This window comes from Puma concolor, chromosome E4, assembly GCF_028749965.1.
Source record: "Puma concolor isolate L17-30 chromosome E4, mPumCon1.1.hap2, whole genome shotgun sequence".
Taxonomy (NCBI): domain Eukaryota; kingdom Metazoa; phylum Chordata; class Mammalia; order Carnivora; family Felidae; genus Puma; species Puma concolor.
This window is the reverse complement of record NC_141683.1, coordinates 43308705-43325993: the sequence shown is the minus strand read 5'-3', so window position 1 is coordinate 43325993 and position 17289 is coordinate 43308705. Positions and strand designations below refer to the sequence as shown.

General features: G+C 41.8%; 1 protein-coding gene across 1 annotated transcript in view; it reads right to left on the bottom strand.

Moving 5' to 3' along the window:
- Nucleotides 1-17289, bottom strand: part of CACNA1E (calcium voltage-gated channel subunit alpha1 E) — a 660165-nt gene that overhangs the window by 473004 nt on the left and 169872 nt on the right. The window lies entirely within an intron of this gene.

Here is a 17289-nt window from a genome sequence, read left to right as displayed (position 1 = left end):
CCAGCACTTGCCCCGGTATGAGAGGCAACCCCTGGAGGCCTGGGGTCAAGAGGGCCCTGTTCCTGTTAGCATGCTTGGAATGCCCTTTGCATAAAGGAAATGTGGTCCCAAGAGCCTTCCGTTAAAAGCCAACAGAAGGTAAAGGCAATAACCCACACCTCAGACTGTCTGACTCTCTGTCGGGAAGTGTCCTGAGGAAAATGGATCCCTGCCCAGAGAGCTGTGAGGAGGGATTTAGGGAAGGTTAAAGTAACCTGCACTAATTAGGGATAACAGGGACCTACAAGAGCACCCTACAGCAGCTATGGTTGGTGACCCCACAGTGGCCCCCTCCCTCTAACAGGGGGCTGCCTGGCATCCTGGCTGATAGCAAGCAACAAACCCTACCAAGATCCCTGTCTTCCTATCGCCTGCTTTGAATGAGGTAAACAGACAATATCCAAGATTTTGTTTCAAGCACAACAAATGGCATTTTAGATGGTGGTAAGAGTTAAGGAGTAAAAATAAAGTAGGCAGATACACTGGCCTACATTTTTAGAAAAGATAACCAAGGAAGCTCTTCTAGAGAAGGTTACTTCTGAGTAAAGATCTGAAGGGTGTAGAGGATGGAACCATGGAAATATCTGAGGAAGTACATTCCAGACAAAGGGAAGAGCTATGCAGGTACCCTGAGAAAGCAGACCTAGGAGAGAGGTGAGAGACAGGAGGAGGCTGCTGGCTGGAGCAGAGGGAAGGTCAGGGAGAGCTAAGTGACGGGGTGAGGGAAGACAGGCTCATGGCCCCCACTGACCTTCAGTGACCCTCCTCCCGGTTCTCCTGACGTCCTGCTGCCCACCCCAGCCATGCAGGGGTCTCAATTACCTACCCTTCCAGGGCTCACCTACTTTGGGAAAGTCTTGGGCTTAGCCTTCCACACCCAATTGCCCGTGTGAAATGTTGGGAACACCTTGCCCTACGTGAGCGAGAGGTGTGATGAGGAGTGCAGCCTCTCACAGCCGTGGGGCGGGTGAAGCTTGCCCTCAGTGCCTCCAGCCCCTCCTCCAGTAGCACTCAGTGCCCAGGAGCCCACTCTTCCCTCTGTCAGAGCCCAAAAGTGTCAAGAAGGTCCTTGGCTAGGTAGAAGATCTGGGCTCAGCAAGCCATCAGACCTTCCCAGCCTCAGCTTGTTCACTGTAAAATGAGAACATTGCGTCCCTTACCTCTAATACCTCTTCTAGCCCTTGGTGAGCCCTACCCTGTGCCGATAAACCCCTCCTTGCCAGTGTGTTCATCTGTGTCTCCTCTCAGGACACGAGCCGACATGCTAACAGTGGCCCTAAGTCACATGGCCAGGTGCCCAAGGGAGACTCTGAAGCCAGCAGGCCAGGGTGCTTTTGTTTTAAGCCCATGACCTTCTCAGTGGCCCCTCACACCACAGGCACAGCCACCCAGACCAGCCCCTTAGTATGTGGCCACACCAAACAATGAGGAGTAATGAAGCGATTCCATGTAGAGAGACCCTTCATCAGCCAGCGTTTTCATTGCCAAGGCTCACACCGACTGTGAGAGCCTCCAATCCCAGGGTCTGCGGACTCTCATGAAAAGGTTTTACAAGGAAATGAGCCACCAGCACTCCAAGGCAGTCATCGTCAATCAGCACGGCAGGTGACTGCTCACCCTGCAAGGCAGCTCTGCCACAGCTCCGTGCACAGAGAGCTGAGCAGCTGAGTCTGCAGTCTGTGCATCTAGGCTGAGGCAGGGGCTCCCTGCCCAGGCACCTCCATTGAAGTGGGTAATGGGGAGCTAGCTGACACTGAGACAGCCCTACTCCACTGTCGTTCACTCTAGGGTTTGGGGTGGCTCACCTTTTTCTCAGTTTATCATACCTGGGCCACCTATGGATGGCAGGTAGCAGTGGAGCCAGAGGAGGGACATAGTATAATTGCAAGAATGACCTCAGATCTGGCGAAATCCCTAGGCTGACTTGGTCAGTATGAATTGCAGGGGCAACCAGGGCTCTGCCAACAGGTTCTTTAAAAAAAATACTTCAGGTTCCCAGACAAACAGCAACCCAGAAACCTTATCACTATCAGCCCACAAAAGGCCAACCTGTATTGTGCACTCTGTGTGGCTCTTCTTCCACTTAACGACTCCTGCAGAATTCAAGCTAAACGGAAGTGGGGGTGTTAAGCAGGGTAGATACACATAATATAATTCAACTGCCCTTGCCAGATCTCTTCCTAGGACAAACAGCATTTTCAACCACTTAGACCCAGGTTTTCCCCCAGAGGCAATTTTTCAGTCATTTTGTTTGGGAGGACACCAGAAAAGCTGAGTTCTGTTCTCCCTTCTCTTCTTTGCAGCTGCTCCGATAACATCCTTGCCTCCTCCTTAGGGACCTTCCAAGCCCTTAGGCAGAAAAGCATCTGCACTCTCAGAAGACTTCAGGGGATCACACCAAGCTCCCAGTGTTCTCTCTCCTTGAAGGTCTGCCTTAGAGCCTCAGTGGTTTATCCCAAGACAGGACTCTTGTGAAAGGAGGAGAATGAAGTGTGCCTCGGCATGGAGACAGTCCAAAAGGAAGTTTGGTGGTAGAAGAGAAAGAGCACGTGCCTGGAATGTGTGCGGGGCAGGGTGTGTATTAAATACTAATATCAAGAGGTGTTTGTTCAGAGTTTGCCTCAACAGGTGTGGTGCAACTGCTTGGGACGTAACTGTGAACAGGGCCCAGTCACTGCCCTCAAATAGCTTGCAGTTGAACAAAAAAGAAAAAGAAGGGATACCTGCAGGACAATGGAATGACCGCTAACAGAAGAGCGAGGTGAAGTCGGGGTTGGGAGCACATAGGCAGGCACCTCACCCAGTCCTGGGGGCTCAGAAGTGCTGAAAGGCTTCCTGGAGGAACAAGTATTCCAGGTGAGACTTGAAGAATGAGCCCCAGTCCCCTCATCATTCACCCGGTTGTCTGCAGTCACCTAGGTGATAGATGAAGGGTGAGGGAAGAAGCTGAAGAGAAAGAAAACAGCCCAAGGAAAAGCATGCCATCTTTTATACGACCTGAGTGACAGAGGAGCGGCTGGGAGAAACAAAGCTGGAAAGGCAGGACCCAGCCAGGCACAGGTTTGGAACAACAATGATGAATTCAGCCTGTAGCCACTGAGCAACAGTCACTGGGGAATTTTTGAGAAGAGAAGCAGCATTCCATATTTACTTTTTGGATATACTACTTGAACCATGGGGGCAAGAATACAATGAAGCCAGCCTCCTGGAGGCCAACTAGCCAGGTAGGAAGCTGGTGTCTACTTGATTTCTCCACTTAAATGCACATAAGCATCTCAAACTTGATAGAACTGAAGCAGAATTCTTTATCTCCCCTTCAAGACTGCCCCTCCAAAGTCTTCTCTTTCTCAGTAAATGGTACTAGACGCTCAAGCCAAATATCCCGGAGGCATCCTGATTGCTGTTTCCCTCATCACGAACTCTAACTATAACCAATCTATCAACAAGCCCTGCAGACTTTCTCTCCAAAACACATCCCAAATCCAATCCATCAAAACTAACACAGTTCCAGACTCTGGATGTCTCACCATTCACCTAGATGTATGCAGTCACCTAAGTAATGGTCCTCCCTCCACTCTTCATTCCCCTCAACACACTTGCCACATGGCAGCCAAAGGACGCTTTTATACATTTTTATTGTGAAATATAACACATATGCAGTAAAGTACAAAAACCAAGTGTATAAATCAATGGTTTATCACAAAGTAAATGTACATGTTCTCATCCCCAAGGTCAAGGAATAAAGCATTAGCAGTTCTACCCCTGAAGCCCTCCTTGTCCTCTCTCCCTATCACTGTTCCTCCTTCTCACTATCCTGCCTTTTAAGGTGATCCCTTCTGACTTTCCTTAAAGTTTACTAAGCACGAATCTCTAAAAGCAATAGTTTAGGTTTTGGCTACTGTTTTCGCTCTATATAAATGGAATCCTACTGCATTTGTTATTTTGTACGGGACTTCTTTCATTCAGCATTATGTTTATGAGATTCATTCATGTTGTGTGGGTAGCTCTAGTTTGTTTATTTTTATTGTTTTATGGCAGCCCATTATTTATCCATTCTACTGTTGATGGGCATTTGGATTGCTTCTGGTTTTTTCAATTGAAGTACAGTTGACACACAATGTTACATCAGCTTTAGGTGTACAACAGAGTGATTCCGTATCTCTATATGTTATGCTCTGCTCACCACAAGGGTAGCTACCATCTGTCACCATACAACACCATTACAATACCAGTGACCATATTCCCCTTGCTGTACCTTTTATTCCTGTGGCTCATTCATTCCATAACTGGGAACCTATGCCTCCTACTCCCTTCACTCATTGGAATGCTTCTAGTTTTTCAGATAATATGAGTAAGGTTGCTATGAACAGTTTGATTATTTGTCTCTTGATGCCACAATAGTCTTAACTCACAAATCAGACATCACTCCTCTGTTTAAAACTCTCCAAAAGCTTCCTGCCATACTTCAAATCCAAATTCCTTATCATGGCTTATTAGGCCTTCCTTCTCTGACATCCTCTTCTCTCTCTCTCACCCTTACTCACAATGTTCCCACCTCATCAGTCTTTGTACTGCTGGAACACACTATACTAGCATCTACCTCAGGGCCCTCACACTTAACTCTTCCCTTCGCCTACAATGCAGATCTTGTATAGCCGGCTTCTGTCTTTCAAGTTTTGAGTCAAATATCAACTCTTCAGACAACTCCTTTGACCACCTACTTTGGAAGACACCCTCAATGCACTCTCTCACACATCCCTTTGTTTTGTTTTCTAATGGTACCCTTTACTATGGAAAGCCATCTTATCTAAACGTCTGGTTAGTTGCTTACTCTTTGTCTCCTCCAACCCCCCTGAGCTCAGGGACACTGTCTTGTTCACTTCTGTATTGCCTGCACCTGGAACCATGTCTGACATAGAGGGGGCATTCAATAAAAGCTTGTTGGATGAATGAACGAATGAATGAATGATGAATGAATGCACCAGGAAAGATGTCAGCATAACCAATCTAGTGGTAGTTACAGGGAGGAAGCAGAAGAGAGAGCAGTGAATACTTTTGAGAACAATGGAGGAAGAATAAAGATCATTGAGGAAAAGATGAATATTGAAAAAATGATATTGGGACAACTGCATAAACATACAGGAAAAAATTAAGTAGGATCCTTCCCACAAGTCTTACACTAAAATAAATTATCAATGAATCCTTTGCAGTGCAGAAGCTTTTATCTTGATGAGGTCCCAATAGTTCATTTTTGCTTTTAATTCCCTTGCCTTTGTAGTGAAATAAGTCAGTCAGAGAAGGACAGATATCATATGTTTTTCACTCATATGTGGATCTTGAGAAACTTAACAGAAGACCAGGAGAGAGGAGAGGGGGAAAAAACAGATACAAATGGAGAGGAAGGGAGGCAAACCACAAGAGACTCTTAAATACAGAGAACATACTGTAGGCGGACGGGGGGTGGGGGAGAGGGAAAATGGGTGATGGGCATTGAGGAGGGCACTTGTTGGGATGAGCACTGGGTGTTGTATGTAAGCAATCTGACAATGAATTATATTTAAAAAAATTATCAATGAATCAAAGATCTACATGAAACCCTAAAAATTCTAAAAGTAAAAAAAGTATAAATTTTGTAGTTGTGAAGGTCTTTGTTAGTATAATATAAAACCAAAACACAGTAATAAAATTAAAAAGACTGATGCATTTAATTACATAAAAATGTAAATACTACCATAAAAGCATAACTTCAAAAGGCAAATTACAAATTAGGAAAATATTTTCTGCATCTATACTATAGACAAAAGGCTAATTTTCTTAATATATAAAGAACATGTACAAATCAATAAGAAAATATATAAAGGATATGAACAATCAATTGACAGAAAGGGAAATATCAATGACTGTAATTTATTTGAAAGATGTTTAATCTCATAATAAGAGAAAGATACACTGAAACTAGGAGATACCACTTTAATCCCTTAGATAGTCAATGGCCTAATACACACTGTGTTGGCAAAAATGCAAGGAAACAGGCACTGTACTACTAGATTGATAAACCGGTACTTCCATGAGAGGTAATTTGGGACTATACTGCAAAATTCTAAATTCACTCTTTGGCTCCACAATTCTACTTGTAGGAAATTTTCCATCACATATATTTGCATGTATGCAAATATATGTTTTTATAGGTGCACATATATGTTTATTCATTTATATGTTTATCTATTGAAGCATTAATAGTGAAATATTATAAAAAAAGAAACATTACATATTCATTAAGCAGGGATCCACTAAATAAATTATAAAATATATACAGCCTTTAAAAAGATTGAGACAAATCTAAGTGCCCTGATTTGGGAGGATCTGCAAGATTAATTATTAAGTGGAAAAATATCTAAGCGCATAACAGTTAAATTATGTATGTTACTATTTGGTTTTGAAAACGCTAAACATTATACTTTTATTTATGTATCTAGAAATGGAAGGATACACAAGAAATGGTAATAGTACTTGTCTTCTAGGAGGGAAGCTAGGTAACTAGGGGAAATTTTCAAAATAAAGAGAAATTTTAAGAATAGACCCTGAAAACTGCAAAACACTGCTTAAAGAAATTAAAGAAGATAGTAAAAAATGGAAACACATCCTGTGTTCAGAAACTCAAAGACTTGATATTCTTTATTTAGTGTTTCTTTATTTATTTATTTTGAGAGAGAGAGAGAGAGTGCATGCACGAGCACAGTGGAGGGGCAGAGAGAACAGGAGAGAGAGAATCCCAAGCAGGCTCCATGCTATCAGCACAGATCCTGACATGGGGCTCCATCCCATGAACCATGAGATCATGACCTGAGCAGAAACCAAGGGTTAGGCACTTAGCCGACTGAGGCCCCCAGGCACCCTGACATAACATTCTTAAGATGTTGATGCTATCTAAAATAACATACAGGGGCGCCTGGGTGGCGCAGTCGGTTAAGCGTCTGACTTCAGCCAGGTCACGATCTCGCAGTCCGTGAGTTCGAGCCCCGCATCAGGCTCTGGGCTGATGGCTCAGAACCTGGAGCCTGTTTCCGATTCTGTGTCTCCCTCTCTCTCTGCCCCTCCCCCGCTCATGCTCTGTCTCTCTCTGTCCCAAAAATAAATAAACGTTGAAAAAAAAATTTTTTTTTAAATAAAATAAAATAAAATAACCTACAAATTCAATGAAATCCCTATCAAAATCCCAACTACAGTTTTTGCAGAAATAGAAAATTCAGGCCTAAACTTCACACGGAAACTTAAGAGACCTGAAACAGCCAAAACAATCTTTAAAAAGAACAAAGTTAGAGGTCTCACACTTTCTAATTTCAAAATTTATTGCAAATGTGGTACAACTTAAAAACAGACATATAGCTCAATGGAATATCTTAAAGAGCCCAGAAATAAACCCTCATGTATATGATCAAATGATTTTCACAAGGGTCCCAAGACCATTCAATGGGGAAAGAACAGTCTCTTCAAATGGTATTAGAAAAACTAGAAATTCACATGTAAGAGAATAAATCTGGACCCTTATCTTACACCATATAAAAATTAACTCAAAAAAAAAAAAGGGACCTAAAAGTAGGAGCTAAAATCATAACACTCTTAGAAGAAAACATAAGAGAAAAACTTCATGACATTGGATTTTACAATGATTTCTTGGATAGGACACCAAAAGCACAAGCAATAAATGAAAAAATAGGAAAAGTCAACTTCATCAAAATTTAAAACTGTTGGACACCGAGGGACGGTATCAACAGAGTGAAAAAGCAATCTATGGAATGGGAGAAAATATTTGCAAATCATATATCTGATATGGGGTTAATACCCAAAATATCTAAAGCACCCCTATGACTCAACAACAAAAAACTCAAACAGCACAATTTAAAAATGGACAAAGAGGGGCGCTTGTGTGGCTCAGTGGGTTAAGCGTCCAACTCTTGATTTCAGCTCAGGGCATGATCTCATAGTTCATGAGATGGAGCCCTGCATCAGGCTCTGCACTGGCAGCACAGAGCATGTTGGAGATTCTCTCTCTCCCTCTCTCTCTGCCCCTCCCTTGCTCTCTCTCTCTCTAAAAATAAACATCTTTTAAATAAATAAATTTTTTTGATGGGCAAAAAACTTGAATAGACATTTCTCCAAAGAAGATATGCAAATAACCAATAAACTCATAAAAAGATTCTCAATATCACTAATCATTAGGGAAATGCAAATCAAAGCCACAATGAGATACCATTTTATACCCATTAAGATGGCCAATAAACAAACAAATAAATACATAAATAGGTGAGGATGTGGAGAAATTGGAACCCTTGTACATTGCCAGTAGTAATGTAAAATGGTATAGCCACTGCGGAAAATTGTAAAAGAGTTCCTCGAAACAATTAAACATAGAATTACCATATAATACAGCAATTCCGTTTCTGGGTACATACCAAAAGAATTAAAGCAGAGACTAGAACAGATATTTGTACACTCATATTGATAGCAATATCATTCACAATAGCCAAAAGGTGGAATATACTGACATATATAAGTATATATATTGATATATATTGATATATATACAATATGTATATTGTATATATATTGATACACATACTCTCCTTTTCAGAGCTATGTCACCTTCGTTTAACATACTTGGTAAGGTACTTAGCCTTTCTACACATCAGTTTCCTCATCCATAAAATGAAAATAATAGCACTGCCTACTACACTGGGCTGGTCTGAGGAACATAAAGCCCTTTAGAGTAGTAACTGCCACACTGTATGTGCTTCATAAGTAGTGGTTCCTCAGTTATTATTATTTTTAACAAATATTTATTGAGTACCTACTATATTCAGGCACTATGCCAAGTGCTGGGAATACAGAGATCAACAGAATGGGTTCCTGCCTTTAAAAGCCTCACCACTAAGTAAATGAGACCTTAACTGATTCCATCTTCACTCAAGCCCTCACTTTAGGAATAAGTGTTTAAAAAGCCATTATGGAAGTATTCCTCAAGAAGATACATAAAAGACTCAATTAGGGTGAAAGTCTAAATTGCTTTCTAACCATTAGACCTGTCTGAAAACAGAATGGGCTATCTTTAAAAGTAGTAAGTAGTCTGGATAACTACTTATCAGATATGTTGCAGAAGAGATTCAGAGGGTTAGACTAGGTGATCACTATGACCCCATCTGGTTCAGAGAGTCTGTGATGCTATAAGGTGAGGGCCAAGGACTAGACTATGAGCAGCTTGGCTGGGGAAAGGCTCCAGGGTTTCAGCCTTGCAGACATATCTGCTTCATGACATCATCCAAATTCCCCCCAGCAGGGGCCAGAAGTGTCCATATGTCTGGCGTGGACTCAAAGTCAAAATGACAGACACGATTTTCTCATAGATGAATGGAGAGGAACCAAAGCACAATCATCCCCAGAAGACAGAGAGAAGGGCAGAAAGGCCCTAAGAGAAGGCCACCACAGCTTTTTTCTGGGCCAGCACAAGCTGCAGGATCCAGGTCTAGGAATAAAACATTGCAACAGAATTCATGAGTGAAGATCAAGAAGAAAACACCCCAAGGTTGTCTGTGAATCCAAAGATGGTACCTCTACACAAGCCCCAAGCTCTGGGAACCACAGCTAGTCCAGCAACCCAGAGGATTCTGAGAGTCAGGTTTTTAAATAAAGGGCAAAAGTTCTCTTTCTGAGGTGTTTCAGGGTGTCCTGCATGGAGAGAGAGAAAGAAAGGCAGGACTCCCCTTTCAGTCTTGAGGCTTCATCTGCAGTCCACACATCAGTTGCAGGGCCAACTCAGGGCTGATGAAAAGAATGGGCAGGAAGAAACTGCTACATGATCTCAGCCAGTCAGTTCCCTAAGGGTCCCAGAGAAAAATAGCCCAGCTTCTCTTTGCTGGAGATCCTGACTTTCTTCTTCCCTGGAGTGCAGGGGTCAGGGGAATAACCTAGGAAAGGCCTCCTTGACCAGGTGACATTTGAGCAAAAACCTGAAGGTGGTAAGGGGCAAGCCATGCTAATACCTGCAGAAGAGAATTCTAAGCAGAGGAAACAGTAAGTGCAAAGAGCCAGAGACAAAGAGTGTGCCTGGTTTATCAGGAGTTCGTGTGATTGGAGCAGAGAGGTATGGGAAGAGTTACAAGACAGGAAGTCAGAGAGGTAAGGGATGGGGGTGACTTTCAGACCTTGTAGGGTTCTATAGGCCATTTTAAGGATGCTGGCTTCTACTTTTAATGAGATGGGAAGCCACTGGAGGGTTTTGAGCAAAAGAATGAGATATGCTGACACAGATTTCAAAAGATCCCTCAAAAGCTGCCAGGTTCAGAATTTACTCCAAGTAGGGAAGCATGACCACCTGACCACCCTCAGTTAGTAGTAGCCTACTGCAACAATCCTGGAGAGGGGTGACAATAGCTTGAACCAGGCTGACAGCTTGGTGAGAAGTGGATATATTTGACGATTCAGCCAAGAGGAACTGCTGACAGATTGGATGTGGGGAGTGAAAGAAAGAGAGGTATCAACGATGATGCTCATATTTTTTTGGCCTAAGCAGCAAAAAGGGTGGAGTCATTCACCAAGACAGAGAAGACTGAAGAAGGAAAAGGTTTTATGAAGATCAACTTAATATTTGAACGAGTAACGTTTGGCGTGTCTCATTAGACATCCATGTGGAAATGTCTCGTGCAACTGGATGTAGTGTTCAGAGAGAAGGCCAGGCTAAAGCTATATATTTAATATACTATTAATATGATGCTTAATATGTATCTACATGTAGCTATACGTTTATATGTTTAGAAGTCCTCTGCATATATGGTCCTGGATAAAAGAATGTGCATAAAGAAGAGGCCTGAGAACTAAACCTAGGATATCCAACACTTACAGGTTGGCTAATGAGGAAAAATTAACAAAGCCACCGAGAAGGAGTTACCAATAACATGGAAAGAATACTGGGAAAGGATGTACATCCTGAAAGCCAAGTGAAGCATTTCAAGGAAGAAGGAGTAATAGCTTTGTCAGACACTGCTGTTAGTTCAAGTATGTCCAGATGAGAACTGAAAATTAACCACTGGATGTAGCAACAGGATAGCCATTGATGATCTTGGAACAATTTTGGTAGAGTGAGGGCAAGGGAGAGCCTCATTAAAGAAGATTCAAAAAGAATGGAGGGAGCCAAATAATGCAGAGAAAATCTCTCTTTATAAGTTATTCCAACTAATGTCCACTCTCACCACTGTTATTCAACATAGTCTTGGAAGTCCTAGCCTCAACAATCAGACAACAGAAAGAAATAAAAGGCATCCAGATCAGCAAGGAGGAAGTCAAACTTTCACTCTTTACAGACGACATGATACTCTATGTGGAAAACACAAAAGACTCCACCAAAAAACTGCTAGAACTGATATATGAATTCAGCAAAGTCGCAGGATATAAAATCAATGCACAGAAATCAGTTGCATTTCTATACACCAACAATGAAGCAGCAGAAAGAGAAATCAAGGAATCATCCCATTCACAATTGCACCAAAAAAATAGAAAATACCTAGGAATAAACCTAACCAAAGAGGTGAAAAATATATACACTGAAAACCACAGAAAGTTTATGAAAGAAAGTGAAGATGACTCAAAAAAAAAAAAAAATGGAAAAACATTCCATGCTTGTGGATTGCAAAAACAAATATTGTTCTTAAAATGTCAATACTACTCAAAGCAATCTACATATTCAATGCAATCTCTATCAAAATGACAGCAGTATTCTTCACAGAGCTAGAACAATCATAAAATTTGTATGGAACCAGAAAAGACCCTGAATAGCAAAAGCGATCTTGAAAAAGAAAACCAAAGCTGAAGGCATCATAATTCCAGACTTCAAGATGTATTACAAAGCTATAATCATCAAGACAGTATGGTACTGGCACAAAAACAGACACATAGATCAATGGAACAGAATAGAGAACCCAGAAATGTCCCCACAAAACTATGGCCAACTAATCTTTGACAAAGCAGGAAAGAATATCCAGTGGAATAAGACAGTCTCTTCAGCAAATGGTGTTGGGAAAACTGGACGGCAACATGCAGAAGAATGAACCTGGACCACTTTCTTACACCACACACAAAAATAAACTCAAAATGGATGAAAGACCTCAATGTAAGACAGGAAGCCATCAAAATACTAAAGGAGAAAACAGGCAACAACCTCTTTGGCCTCAGCACTAGCAACTTCTTACTTGACATGTCTCCAGAAGCAAGGAAAACAAATGCAAAAATGAACTACTGGGACTTTATCAAGACAAAAAGCTTCTGCACAGTGAAGGAAACAATCATCAAAACTAAAAGGTAACGAATGGAATGGGAGAAGATATTTGCAAATGACATATCAGATAAAGGGTTAGTATCCAAAATCTATAAAGAATTTATCAAACTCAACACTCAAAAAATACTCCAGTGAAGAAATGGGCAAAACACATGAAAAGACACTTCTCCAAAGAAGACATTCAGATGGCTAAAGACACATGAAAAAAAATGCTCAACATCATTCATTATCAGGGAAATACAAATCAAAACCACAATGAGATATTACCCAACACCTGTCAGAATGGCTAAAATTAACAATTCAGGAAACAACAGATGTTGGTGAGAATGAAGAGAAAGAGGAATGCTTTTACACTGCTGCTGGAAATGCAAACTGGTGCAGCCACTCTAGACAACTGTATGGAGGTTCCTCAAAAAATTTAAAATAGAACTACCCTATGACCCAGCAACTGCACTACTAGGTATGTATCCAAAGGATACAGGCCTGCTGTTTCGAAGGAGCACATGTACCCCAATGTTCATAGAAGCACTATCACCAATAGCCAAAGTATGAAAAGAGCCCAAATATCCATTAACTGATGAATGGATAAAGAAGATGTGGTAGGGGTACCTGGATGGCTCAGTCAATTAAGCATCCAACTTCAGCTCAGATCATGATCTCACGGCTCATGAGTTCAAGCCCCACATTGGGCTCTGTGCTGACAGTCAGAGCCTGGAGCCTGCTTTGGATTCTGTCTCCATCTCTCTCTGTCCTTCCCCTGCTTGCACTCTCTCTCTCTCAAAACTAAAAAAATAATAATAATTTTTTTTAAAAAGATGTGGTGTATATATACAATGGAATATTACTCAGTGATAAAAATGAAATCTTGCCATTTGCAACAACGTGGATGGAACTAGAGTGTATAATGCTAAGCGAAATAAGTCAATCAGAGAAAGACAAATATATAATTTCACTCATAAGTGGAATTTAAGATGCAAAACAGATGAACATAAGGGAAGGGAAGCAAAAATAATATAAAAACAGAGAGGGAGACAAACCAGAAGAGACTCTTAAATATAGAGAACAAACAGGGTTGCTGGAGGGGTCTGGGTAGGGGAATCAGCTAAATGGGCAAGGGTCTTTAAGGAGGGCACTTGTTGGAATGAGCACTGGGTGTTATATGTAAGTGACGAATCACTAAATCCTATTTCTGAAATCATTATTATACTAAATGCTAACTTGGATTTAAATTTTTTTTAAATCTCAAAAAAAAAAAAATAAGTTATTCCAACTAATAAATGAAGAAGGAGTAACAGGATTATAATAACATTTTGCAAGCCCCTAATGAAATAAACAATCTAGGCAGGGGTCAGCAAACCATGGACCTTGGGCTATCTGTGGCCTGCTTGGTTTTGTATACAAAGTTTTATCGGAACTCACGTATGCTCATTCGTCTACATATTGGCCATGGCTGCCGATGCACTATAGTGGCAGTGTTAAAAAACTGTGATAGAGACTGCATGGCCCCCGGACTAAAATATTTTCTGACCTTCATAGAAAAGGTTTTCCAACCCTGATCTAGATAATGATCCTCGGTGGTTGCTAATGTCATAAGAAGAGAAACAACCTCTGATGGAAGTATGTACTACTCCCTAGGAAGTCTACTTACAAAACAGTAAAAAATCAAATCTAAATCAGCGCCAGTTTATAGGAAATACAGGAAACAAAAACATTCAACAACACAATGGAGATGCAAGAATGGAAAGATCTATAGAAAAGCAACCAAGTTTTGTCAACAAATCAACTATAAAGCCAAAAACAAAGTGGGGGAGGAAACATACAGATTTTGACTTAAGGAACCTTTATTTTTTTTTTTAACGTCTATTTATTTTTGAGACAGAGAGAGACAGAGCATGAACGGGGGAGGGGCAGAGAGAGAGGGAGACACAGAATTGGAAGCAGGCTCCGGAAGCAGGCTCTGGGCTCTGAGCCATCAGCACAGAGCCAGATGCGGGGCTCGAACTCACGGACCGCGAGATCGTGACCTGAGCTGAAGTCGGACACTCAACCGACTGAGCCACCCAGGCGCCCCAAGGAACCTTTAAATCAAATATGTGTGACCCTTCTTTGAATTCTTTTTTTTTTTTCACATTTATTTATTTTTGAGAGACAGAGAGAGACAGCGTGAGCAGGGGAGGAGCAGAGAGAGAGGGAGACACAGAATCAGAAGCAGGCTCCAGGCTCCGAGCTGTCAGCATAGAGCCCAATGCAGGGCTCAAACCCACAAACTGTGAGATCATGACCTGAGCCAAAGTCGGACACTTTAACCGACTGAGCCACCCAGGCGCCCCTGAATTCTGATTCAAACAAAAAAAATATATATATATATATACATAATAACAAGAAGAAGACACAATTGGAGAAATTTGAATACCAACCAAATACCTGGAAGAAATTATTATTAACTTGGAGGAGTGTGATAATGCTGGTTATTCTTCTAGTCCATTATCTTTTGGAGATTGGCACCTAAATATTTATCAAATTATGGGAGGACTGGAATTCGCTTCAAAATAATCCAGTGGGGAGATTCAGGTGAAAACAAATGAGTCAATAATTACTGAAGCTGAGTGGTGGGTATTTGAGGGATTATTATACTATTCTCTCCAGTATATGTTTGAAATTTTCCACAATAAGAAGCTAATTCAATAGAATTAGCTAATCAATAAGAAGAGGATATACTTATTGTAATGAACACTGAGTAATGTATAAAACTGTTGAATCATTATATTGAATCAATATATATGTTGTATATTAATTATACTTCAATTAAAAAAAAAACTAAAGAAAAAGAAAGAGGAAAAGAGGAGGAAACGAGGAAGAGGAAAGGAAAAGGAGAAAATAAAGGGAGAGAATTTAGACCCAACAAGGACAGGTAACTCTTTGGAGGAATCGTACTGCATTGAGAAGAGAAATGAAGCCATTTCTGGGGGAGGAAGGAGGAGTTTTAAAAACACAGTCATTTCCAGCAGACTCGCCCTTCACAGCCCCTGCAGCTGTCACTGGAGCTCTATTGCTTCTCCCGGCTGCTCTCCTAAATAACATATTTGGTTTCTTCTTAAACTTCCCACTCTGAGCCTCCAGGTAGCCAGGCAGAAGGTATGGTCTCTGACCTTGAGAAACTGCCCTCTAACTGCATAGTCAAGTCCTACAGCTGAAAGGTTAACCAAAAAAGGCAAGGAATATGGGAACACATAGCACAGAGGATGGGAGGACCATAATTATATTGGGGTTCACAGCAGCGATGGACAGGGGCCACCTGGGAGAGATGCCAAATGTTTCCCAGAGGAGATGAGCCTCTGGAAGATAGGCAAAGAGGAGAGAGCAGGGCATTTTAGGAAGGAAAGGAATTCAAGCTAAGGCTAAGTCCCAAGGGAAACCTCTTCCACAGCCTATTTACAGAGCTCATGTTGGAAGGGGCTGAGAAATGTTGTCATCCACCCTCCAGGCCACCCTTTGCTGTGTCACTATGGATCATTTCCTGTGGGCCAAGCTGACCCACAGCCAGCCTTCTAGACAGCGTCAGGGCTCACAACTGCAGAAGGGAGCCTCTGTCCGGGTGAGGTGCAGGAGGCATCCTCAGGGAGGGCAAGTTTGCACTCTGAGGATGGAAACTTCTCTGCATGAGTCCTGTACACCAGAAGCTCCAGTGAGGGCAAGGCCCAGACCTGCCTCTCCACCTGGCATCTCTGTCCTCTGAGCTCTTCCCAGTCCTCTTGTGACTGATTCACGATGCTAAGAATATTCTCAACCTGGGGTAAGTAGGAAGTGCTTCATGAGGTTCTGGGGTCCCCTGATATTGTATGAATATTTGAGATGTGCATTTCACCAAGTTGAGTCCACAGCCTTCATCAAATGTTCCAAGGATTCTATGATGGCAAAGCCTAAGAATCACTGTAGTAGGAGTTTAACAATTTTTTGATGTATTAGATTTTGGGTAATGTCTGGGGTCTAATTACATCTGCTAGGGCTCCCTCCAAGGTCCTCCCACCCCTCAAAATAGAAATCAAGATCAGTGAAAACAAAAGTTAAAATTCTTCAATTTTCAATTGCAATTCCTCAATGGCAGGCTAACAGCAATGGAAACCTCAAGCAACCTCTACCTTTATAGGCAGAACAAAATAGCAAAACTACGAGGAGCCATTTCCCACATAACCACTACAATTATACCTATTTTTCAAGCCCTACAGTTTACAAGGCAAATAATTTCACCGGCGTTTCATATTTGGGCTTTGAGAATTTTGCTATGAAAACTTTAAAAAGCAGAATGAAGGAATAAAATGCGGGTGCAATCTGTATTTTTTTAATTGAATTGTGTTTGTCTTAATGGTTTGAATGGCCTCTACAAATAAGCATCCCCAAACCCTCAAAACTATACACGCCTACAAAAGCCATGCCTAACAGGATGTGAGATTAACACGCTCTGACTCTCTCCCTCAAATACTTTATATGCTCATTTAGTCAGTGTTTACTGGATACCTACAGGCTTGAGGTTCTGAGATGCTATAAGATGGCACATTAAGAGGGCGGCCCAAGTGCACTATAGCAGTGCCCAGACAGATCTTCCTGCCATTGTGCCTTCTGTCCCCTCCAGAGAGCTCATCACCACCCCCTCTGACCCAAAACAAGTCTCAATAATCTGTAGCTAATATCTGTTCATTGCTTATAGTGGTTCAAACTTCACACAAATCCTGTGAGGGAGGGACTACTCCTACACATATCCAAGGAAGCTGAGATTCAGAGAAAACAAGTCACCTATGCAAAGCCACTTAGGAATGGGAGAGCCAGGACCCTGACAGCTGCGTGACCCTGTGGCTGGTGCTCTAAGCCCTCTCCCACAGAAGTGGGTCCCCCATCTGCTTGGTTATTACTTATCTGGCACCTCCTTG